This window comes from Pinus tabuliformis, chromosome X (assembly GCF_031772625.1).
Source record: "Pinus tabuliformis cultivar Carrire ecotype Pingquan chromosome X, CPIR1, whole genome shotgun sequence".
NCBI lineage: Eukaryota > Viridiplantae > Streptophyta > Pinopsida > Pinales > Pinaceae > Pinus > Pinus tabuliformis.
This window is the reverse complement of record NC_142308.1, coordinates 135,709,645-135,720,492: the sequence shown is the minus strand read 5'-3', so window position 1 is coordinate 135,720,492 and position 10,848 is coordinate 135,709,645.

Genomic DNA, 10,848 nt, shown 5'->3' with positions numbered 1-10,848 from the left:
TCATCATTTCCATTGTGCTTTCGGACATCCATTCCACAAATGGGAGATAAACGAATCTTCCTAGTAATTTATTAAATTATAGACATTAAATTTATTAAATGTTATCATACTTTAATAGTGGTAATTTCTTCACTTGTAAATATTTTAATGTTTATTAAATTAATAGTCGATTAGAAACATAAGATAATTAAAAAGAACATTTTATATTATATGCAAAATGAGGCTCTTACTCTGATCATGTAAAATGTTTGTGTTATTGGTCTAAAAAATGTTTGTGTATTGATTTCAATATGTAACCTGTGCAAAAGCATATTGTAGTTAGTCTCAATTTTTCTTCATCATTTTCTAAGACATGTTACTCCATTCTTGGGTGAAACTCATTTTAACATGTCATTCTATCTTTATAATGGTTGGAAATATATCATTTCATTAAAGTACGGGAGTTTTATAGTGCGTTTGGGAGTATGTTCCAGTTATGAGTTTTTATCTTTCAAATTATTGCTTAGGTTTACAGTTGAGAAATTTGTAGATGGTTTAGAGGTTTTTGGAAACTCTATGCTGGTTATAAATTAGGTCGAAAGGTTTTATAGATATTATAATATGATATTATTTTTACTCAATTTTCAGGGTTTCATGTTTATAGGAAATTGAATAGTCAAATAGTTAATTTGTGTAAGGAAAAGCTTATAATTGACTTTTGGGACTTGGTTGATCAAAGAACAACAAAATGATTAGCTCTATGAATTTTATTATAAATTATTTATTAAGAGAGCTGATCAAATTTAGCAGTTCTCTTTTGGTTCACATGCTTCATCAACATTTTGTAGGATTTTCTTATATTTCCGTGCATTCATAATATTTCATATGAGGATTGTATGGATAGAGAATGTGTTGATGTTGTACTCAGTTTTTGAGGACAATATTCAATTTTAATCCAAGGAAAAAAATAATGAATTTAATATGTTCTATCTTAGGTAATATTTTGTTAACTTTGATTTGCTAAGTTTGAAATAGATTAAATTTTTTAAAATATGAATATTTTTTTAATATAGAATTTGCCAAAAAACTTTATACTTCAAGAGATTTGATTTCTCTTTCTTAATAATATTATTGTGGATGATGAACCATTAGGTGGTTTGAAATATGTTGACCAACTCTTTGAATGTGAATTTTTATTAAAATATTTTCAAATAAAATATAAATCCCAGAAGCTTGGTCATTCGTAAAAGACCATGGATGGAAAGGTTTTGCCATCTCTGTGAGAATAGGAACATGGAGGATGAAAATCACTTTCTCTAGAGTGCGCCTCATACAACCACATTAGATCTCAGTTTCAAAATCTTTGTTGCAATGACCTCCTAGCCTTTTAGGTTGTCAAAATCACACTAAAGGCAGGAGGCTTCTCTCTAAGCTTTTTGAGCAAAGGAATAAAATCTTAAATCAAACTAAATATTTCGTTTCTTTAGGTCCCTCAGTGGACATTAACCATCATCATCATCATATATATATATGACAAACATATATATAGAAATATTCTTCTTTTTAATTTTACTGAAAAAAATTTCTTTGTCATATTATATATATTTTTAATCAATCTTTTTAATGTAATATATATATATATATATATATATATATATATATATATATATATATAATTAAAACATTTTTATTTCTCGTATTATATATATTTTTAATCAGTGGTTTTAATGTAATATATATGATTAATGAAATAAAAAAGTTATTTTTCTTAAATGTTGAATTTTTATGTTTATTAATTAAATTTAAATATAAATTTTTCACTATAATATTTCATTATAGTTTAATAATAGAAAATTGAATAAATTCATAAAATATGTTATAATAACTAATTATTAACACTATATCATTGATTCCACTAATGTGTAAGTTTGTTTATCCATCTGTGCTTTTAATCAATGTTTTTAATGTAATATATATGATTAATGAAATAAACAAGTTATATATTTTTTTTAAATATACAATTTTCATTATAATATTTCATTATAGTTTAATAATTGAAAATTGAAAAAAATCATAAAATATATTATAATAATTAATTGTTAACACTACATTATTGATTCCAATGATGTGTAAGTTTGTTTGTCCATCTCTGCCCCTTTAAACCAAAAGCAAAAATAAAAAACAAAAAACAAAAAATATTTTCTAAATAGAAAAATAATGTTTGATCTAAGATGTTTGTGATCCATAATAATTTTTGTAGAAGCTTTCAGATAAAGCACATAAGCATTGATTGATGGTCAACGTTTTGAACCTACTAATGAGATTCATCAATAGAAAAACTGATCCATTAATAAGATTAAATAGAAGAGGGATGTTCCCTATAATAATGTTGGTTATAATTAATAAAAAATGAGTATGTTATAAAGTAATTAGAAGTAGAAAAATATGTGTGAATAAGTTCTTTAAATCTTATACTTTTAAAAAATATTTCAATAAGAGATTTTGAAGCACTATCTTAAATAATTTATATATATATATATATATATATATAGCTATATATAGATATCAAGGGGGATTTGAAGGAGTGACCTATCATAAGGAGTGCCTTAACAGTGCACCCATTCACCATCAATCCAAAGCCCTATGGGCAGTCCTATATATACTCTATTTAGCATTCAAAAATACATTTTTAAGAATGAAAAATACCACATTGTATTTTGCACTATAAAAAGTTTACATGTGAAGAAATTTAATCCCTCATCCATAATTAAAATGGATCTATATTGTTCATAATATAAAAAAATACCCACGAGAGTATTATAAAAACATAACATATAAATTTTAAAATATTTTAAAGCCTCCTATAAGAATGCATTCTTTGGACCAAATCAACATAGATCACTAACATTCTTACAAAAAAATAAACAATCACTAACATTTCTAGAAAGATTTAAGATAGATACGTGCTTGTTTTATATATATACATGGTATCTTTGGAGGGAGTTACCTTGTTTTTTAATATAATGTTAATATAAAATTAAAGTGGAAATTGAATTATTTTATTTATAATTTTAAGTTAAAATAATTTCTTCGATATTTATTTTTAATCATTATTAATACGTTTTATCTTCTCAATTTAAGTATTATTTATTGCTTTTAAATTTAATTATAAAGGAATATGTAGAGTAGTTTTCAATCAAAACAATTTTTTTTAGAATGGTTTATATACACTTGAGATTGGTAGCCACTATCCAAGCTACATCCACTAAAATATCTAGGTAGATCCACTACATTGAGGAGAACTGATCCAATTACCTCCCACGTGACAAATTGAGCTAACCCTCAAGGCTAAGAAAGTGGTTCACAGAAACCCTCAAAGGAAAATAAAGTGTTTCATGGACACGAGAGACCCTCAAGGCTAAAAAAGTGGTTCATGGAAATTGAAGATCGATAGACATTATTTCTAGTACACTATTTCTACTAAAACTATCTGTAAGTGATAGTGATAAAATCTTGTTGGCTCATTAGTAGTAGAGTCTAACAGCACATCACAAGTTTTTTTTAATCATATTTTCCTATTTTCTGCAAGATGTGAAATTTTAAATCATTTTTAACTTCTTCAAACATTGCTATTTTCTTAATATTGCTTTTATATTCACAACTATACTTACACAATGTGCTTGTAATTATTTGTTAACACAACCACATAAACTAAATGGCTAGTGAAATGTCAATATGCATAAATCCATGATAAATATATATAATTTACTTCATTATACATTCAGTTGCTAAAGTTAAAGAGTCATCAAAACCTCTTTTTTGAGTGCAAAGCATGAGGAAAGCTTTGCACATCAAGATATTTGATCCTTGTTGGGGCTCGATAGATCGACTTAAATATGCTAAATATTTTTAATATAAATTTTGTCAATTTAATTTTAAATTTCCTTAGTTAGCTCAGTTTGTTTATATGAGAGACTGTTAGTAACTTGAATTATGAAAAATGATGAAATAAAATTTTTGAATGCATAGTGACAATGTAAAAATGTTGAATGATAGAAAATGTGAATAATAAGAATGTAGTCAATTACAAAGAATGTTCATTGCAATAAGTCTGAACTTATTTTATTCTATTGTTCTTACTGTTACACTTATTAGCTTTTCCGTCCCTCCCTCTCTCACGCCCTCCAACTCCATCTCTCTCTCCCCCCATCTCTATATCTCTCTCTCTCTCTCTCTCTCAAGTCCTCTCTCTTCCTTCCTCTCTGTCCATTTCCGCCTCCACCTCCCTCTGTCTCTCCCCCATCACACTCTCTCTCCACCATACAACTTTGTCTCTATATCCGTCCCTCTCTCCTCTCTCTCCCCTCCCCCCCCCCCCTCTCTCTCTCTACCTTCTTTCCATATCTCTATTCTCTCATTTTCACTCTATTCCCTCATCTCCTCTCTCCCTTAGTCCGTCTTGATATCTCCCTTGTTGCTCCCTCTCTCTCTACACCTATATTTCTCAATGTATTTGTTCTTCTCTCTCTCACTCTTTTCTCCTCTAAATCCATCTCTCTCCCTCTCTCTCTCCTTCTCTCTCCCCGTCCTCTCTCTCTTCCTTCCTCTCTCTACTTCTCCCTCCCTCTCTCCTTCTCTTCCCCTCCTCTCTCTCTTCCTTCCTCTCTCTACTTCTCTCTCCCATCTCTATGTCTCTCTCCCCGATTCGATTCCCCCACCCGCCCACTATATCTCTATCTTCATCTCTCCCTTGTCACTCCCTCTTTCTCTACACCTCTATCTCTCGATGTTTTTGTTCCTCCCTCTCTCTCTCTCTCTTTCCTCCTCTAAATATCTCTCTCCCTCCCTCTCTCCTTCTCTCCCCCTCCTCTCTCTCTTCCTTCCTCTCTCTACTTCTCTCTCACATCTCTGTGTCTCTCTTCCCCACTCTATTGCCCCCCCTCTCTCTTAAATTCAAACCCATTGTACTCTATTTAAGAAAGCTTCTAAATTAAAAAAACATAATTCGTTGTAAAATATTAAACCTACATTTTCCATCAATCATGTCAAAAGAAATTATAATAATAAAAAACTTATAAGAGTTTTGGACTATCTTTCCTCTATCATTGTTAGACACTTTTCTTTCTCTCTTTGCTTTGATCCTTGGTTAAAATGAATCTAACCCCATTCTTTATAATACTATTTATATTATATAAATTTCACATATGTATATATACAAAGCATTATAAAAATTTTAACTTTATCAAAACCTACATTTAATCTCAATGAGAATATTATTAGTATTGATGAGGATATAAGGATGTAGGCTTTAAAAAGAAATTATAACCTTTTTACATTTAGATTTAATTAAAAATGTCAGCAAATTAAATTAAAATAAAATATTTATAAATATTTTAATTGTGAAATAAGTTATGGTTTTTAGGCATGTGGTATTGATAAGTCATGGTATTGGCCCATGGTATTGCGATTTTCTTTTATCTAAAAAATTGTTTGTAGTTTTATTAATAAAAACAAAATTAAAATATAACAAATTAAATTTTAGTATTTTTATTACTTGGCTCAAGCTAGTTTATTGCACTAAGAAAGACTAAAGAGGACATGGAAGATTATGCTATTTTTTAAGTTATTATTATTATTATTTATAATATAGCTCACATTAAAAATGTTGACATGCAATCTTTTTTACATTACACCTAATGCCTACACATCTACCCTATGCTGGGTCAGCGCAACAACCACATGAACAAAATGGATAGTAAAATTCTAATATGCATCAATCCATGATAAATATAAAAAAGTTACTTCATTATACATCCGAGTTGCTAAAATTAAAAGGTCATAAAAACTAATTAAATTATAATTCATTTCCAATTGTTATTGTTGTTAATATTAATTACATAAAAAATATAGTAGTTAAACATATATATATTTAAAAAAATATTTATTTAGATTCTTAACTATGGATATTAACCCTATTTGTACAGGCATAACACACTTCTTGAGCTCAAAGCTCCTTCAGCCTTGAAAACTATGCCCTTGACCCAATTTTTTTCTTGAGCGCATGGGTACATTATTAAAGCACGAAGCTTTTACCTCGAAACCTTCAGAGTGCTATAGTGTGTCCCATTTTCCTATGAGACATAGGCACATAATGAAGGCATGAAGCTCAATTCATTCATGCCTTCAACATGAAACAATGCACACTCCTTTACCTTGAGTGCATAAGCACACTTTTGATAGCCAAAGATCTATTTTTTTCATTCTTTGTCCTTTTGGAGTTCGGTAATGTACCCTTGTCTCTCTGGGAACATAGGGAAGACTTGAAACCTTCTTTTATATTTTCTTCTACCTGTTACGGTGCTATAGTGCATCCTGGCTGATTATTTCCTCCTTCTGGAGCGCATGAGCACACTAAGAAGCCGAGACTGACTATGCATGCCTACTTCGTGCTTTGGAGTTCTCCCTCCTAGTTTGCATGTGAGTTTTTCTTGCATGCAAGTTATTTTTGGCTTTCATTCATTGTTTTCCATGATCTAGAATCCATCATGACTCGTTGAGCGTGATTTAGAAGTTTTGTTGCATAGTTAGTTGGTTTAAGTTGGCCTTGTCACTATGAGTGTGATTGCACAAAGAGGCGATTATGTTACAAGTGTCGCCACTATGTCCTCATCTATTGGAGACATCTTGCCTAGAAAACTAGCCTCATTATAACTTTCAGAAGCAAGCATTGGTGAGCTGATTGAAGTTGCAAAGCCCAATGTTCCTATATATGCAGACTAGAGTTGGTGCGTCAATTGTTCAAATCTGCCAAAGAGTTTACGAATGTTGATTCCACTAAGAAATTGTCGTCTCTTATATTGACAAAAAGTGTCAAGGCTTTTGATCTCATAAACAGTTTCACAACTACACCAAGGGAACTTTTAAGACATTTTTTTAAAACAAAATAAATCTTTTGTCTTAAAAAATCACTTTTTTATTTTAGTTATTTTACAGTAAAATTTAATATCAATTGAATTGTCTTAAATATAAAATTTAAGACAAAAACAATTTGAAACAACTTTTTTTAAGACAAAACTTTATATTTAAGACAAAAACAGTTTCAAACAAAATTATTTTAAGACAAAAAAAGTTTGAGACAAAAATATTTTAAGACAAATCTTTATATTTAAGACAAAAACAATTAGAGACAAAAATACGTTAAGGCAAAATTTTTTATAAAAGAAAAAACAATTTAAGACAAAAAAATTTAAGACAACTTTATATTTAAGACAAAAACAGTTTGAGACAATAATATTTTAAGACAAAATTATATTTAAGACAATGGCTACTTAAGACGAAACCCATTTAATACTATTAACAATTAAGACAAAAACATATCAATTTAAGAAAATATTATCTAACAACTACAAAATTGACACTTGTAGTGAGCCCTAAGTTTTCCGACTTACAGGCTACTATTCTCTCGTGTATATCCAAAGGTTGTTATTTCACTTTCCATTCATGTTATCTTAAATAAAGATAATCATTTTTTGTGCTTTTCATTTTTCGTGGGTAGCCAACTCTTAAGAAAGAGACAACATTTTGTCACAAGATTTCACAAATATCAATTCCTCTTTTGTCCCTTACATCTCTGCTGATGCGATTAGAGGCAACTTCTCTTTCATTTCATTCAGAAATGCTACATGGAGTAGGATTTTAAGATAATTTTTTAAGACGAAATGAATATTTTGTCTTACAATTTTCAATACGAGGCGCTAGCAAAAAAGTTAAAGGTAAATGACTAGGGGTCTGACTTTACGTTATTGATGGATTCTTCAGGAAGCATAGCAATGGAGGTTCACAACAACTTATAGGATTTAGGGCGATGGAGGGCAACAACAAAGGTGTGCTTCCTGAGAGGAGCAATGGAGGCACTCTCAATGAAGGTGGATAGGAATTGACATAATTGGAGTACTTTTTGGGGTCTCCATCAATTATGTTTTAATATGTGTCTTTTTACTGTTTTATTTATTTTGAATGTTACTTCTATCTGTTGTTTTTTTTTATCAGCACATTATTTTTCTAGAATCCCTAACTATCATTGGCAACATGGATTAGATTCACATGAAGGATTTTTGAAAAATGCAGCAAGAAACTCTCAATTTGATTTTTCCTTGATTAAATTGAGAAAATTTGAATTTCCACATCAGCAGATAACTTGGATGAAATTAAATTGTATGACATGGCTTGTGTCACCCAGTTTACTTAGTAAATTCAAATTGGGGGAGATATATTTTAGTTAAGCGCGTGTGATTGCTAACTTGTAGCAATAGAAGTCAATTATCTCAAGTTGTTTTGAGTTAAACTAGTTCTAACTGTTGGAGGAACTAGTGGAAGGTCAATTTTGCAGTGGGACTTTAGTCAAACTTGGTGATCATCTAGTTAACTGATTAATCAACCAAAAATAGCTAGTGCATGCAAAGAATTCGAGTTCCCCAGCTGTGGCGGAGATTCCAAGTCAGTGTAACATCATTTGTATACTAGTCTTGAGTGTACAAGTGTTGCATCAAGTCACATGATCAACATTAGGAATTGCACAATCCATTTTGGAAAATTTCCAAAATAATAGGGGCATAATTTCTCAAGGAATTGTGTAAGAAAATAGTGGCTCAAGCAGAAGTAGAAATTGACTATGTTTGGGCTAGAGCTTCTCAGTGAGAGGAGAGATATGTTATTCACTTGCAAGCTATGCTTAGTTGAGAAAAACAATTGTAATACATGTATACTCATAAGATTAATGCAAGAAGGCATTAGGGTTTTTGGTAGATTACTTTCCCCAGGAAAAAATTGTGTGCATTTGTTTTATTCTTATTGCATCTCTAAAATTTTTGTTCTAAGTTGTGAATTAACTTACTGTTGTGACCATCAACAACCCCCTTTTTATTAGTGATAGCAATAACATTAATAAATGGCGACCCTTCCAAAAGATCAAAACTTAGCACTTAAGATTGCCTTTTTGTTTTCAATAAAACATGATATCAAAGAAAAACTCCCAAAAATATGATTTCCTACCTTTACATGCTTCATGTGCATAAAAAACATTACAAGTGTTGGGCCTCCTTATGAAAAGCGCCATATAACCATAAAAGCTAGGAAAGCCCTTGTAAGCGGAAAGTCTCGAGTACTAAGCAAAACTTTAATAAACCCGCTTTTTAATGATAACATCGCATTGAAAAAAAGGTCATGGCGGGCATCCCTTACATAAGTAACTCTTCGAAAATGAGAGAATGCGAGATCATAAGCCTTACAAGCTCATTGCATATTGCAGATTTCAAATAGCGCAGCGCCACTTAATGTAAAACACCCAAATTTTGTGAAATGCGATAAGCCTCTCATAAATCACAGCCGCCTGATGAAACAATGGTTGTTAAAGATAATAGGTTTTGCGATATCGTGATCTATGATATTGTGAAGTAAATCTCAAAATCACTTTATCACAAATCTAAGGGCTCAGAGTTCAATGACAGTAATTTACATTGTTCGATGTAGAGTTATGAGCATTAAATTTTAGCTTAACAGTCCATTGATGGTTATTTATTAAAAATGATTCAGATTTGGTTTAAAGGACCATCTCACGTAAGGTGATATCTTTGATATGATTTTAAAAATTAAAAGCTTTCCCATCACCTTATTTTTGTTCATTATTCACCATCATCCTCATCGTATCTTTGTTCTTTGCTTACAATTTTTATGAGTAGTACGCAGAATAGCACGTAGAGCGTAATGCGAAAGAAAGGCAAAGCTCCCGCATCTGAAAAATCAGAGATGAATTTGTTATTTATAGACACCACTTGTACCAAGGAAGCCGAGATATCTACTTGGGAAGGCATGTACCAACTGTTAGAAGAAGAAAACCCGAGAGTTATGAAGGTTACAGTTACGGCAGATGGATGTGGCTCATATGAAGCATCACTAACAGAGCTTGCATGCTCGTTTCTGCATCGTATTACTGCGAGGCCAAAGATACTCCCTTACATAGATATGGTAAAATGGATTATAGACCACGTTGATATATCTGATAGGAAATTCAAGGCACAGAGCCAAGAAGTCATGGGGTCATTTACCCCAAGTAATTTAAGGTGTATGTATCACCTGCCAAAACCCCAAGCCAGTTATAACAAACAGTTTGTGGAAAAATTTTCCAAAGAGAATGAGGATTTAGTAGACTGCACAAAAAGCTGGTCTATGAAGGAGGAACCATTAAAGAAGGATAAAAATGGTATGTATGCCAATAGCTCCCTCTCTTCTCCCTATTGTTTTTCCACTGCAATGTTGTGTAGACTATTTAGGAAGCCAGATATCAATAAGTTTTCATCAGAATGGTTTCCTTTATTGGATGTGGCCACCAATTCCACCATAATGGATTGGGCCCAAATTTTATCAGATAATTTAGCTTCTGCTATTTTAAGTTATCGAACTAAAATAAGTTTTGCTCAAAGGTTTTACCCTCCATTCGTTTTAAGTGCCTACGTCATGGATGCCATTTGTTTTGTCCCTGATTTTACCATCATGGGGTGGAAATGGACACTACAGAACCCTCTTCCTATTCAGGTTTATCACAAAGAACTGTGGGAATCCAATTTGATCCCACATTTCTACAAGGTTTATCATGGAGTGATGCTTCCTATTCATAAAATTCTGTATAACAAAGACGCCCCAAGTTTCTCCCCAGAAGCTGAAATTGACATTCTCCTTGTGGGAAGGTTGTTTGGGGAGGAGTTATTCACATACATTAGGGTATTTGGGAGCATTTCTTCACCTCACCTACTTCCTCTATATGTCCTCAACAAACTAATGGCTCGAGAAATAGCTTGCCAGACTTGTGGTGTT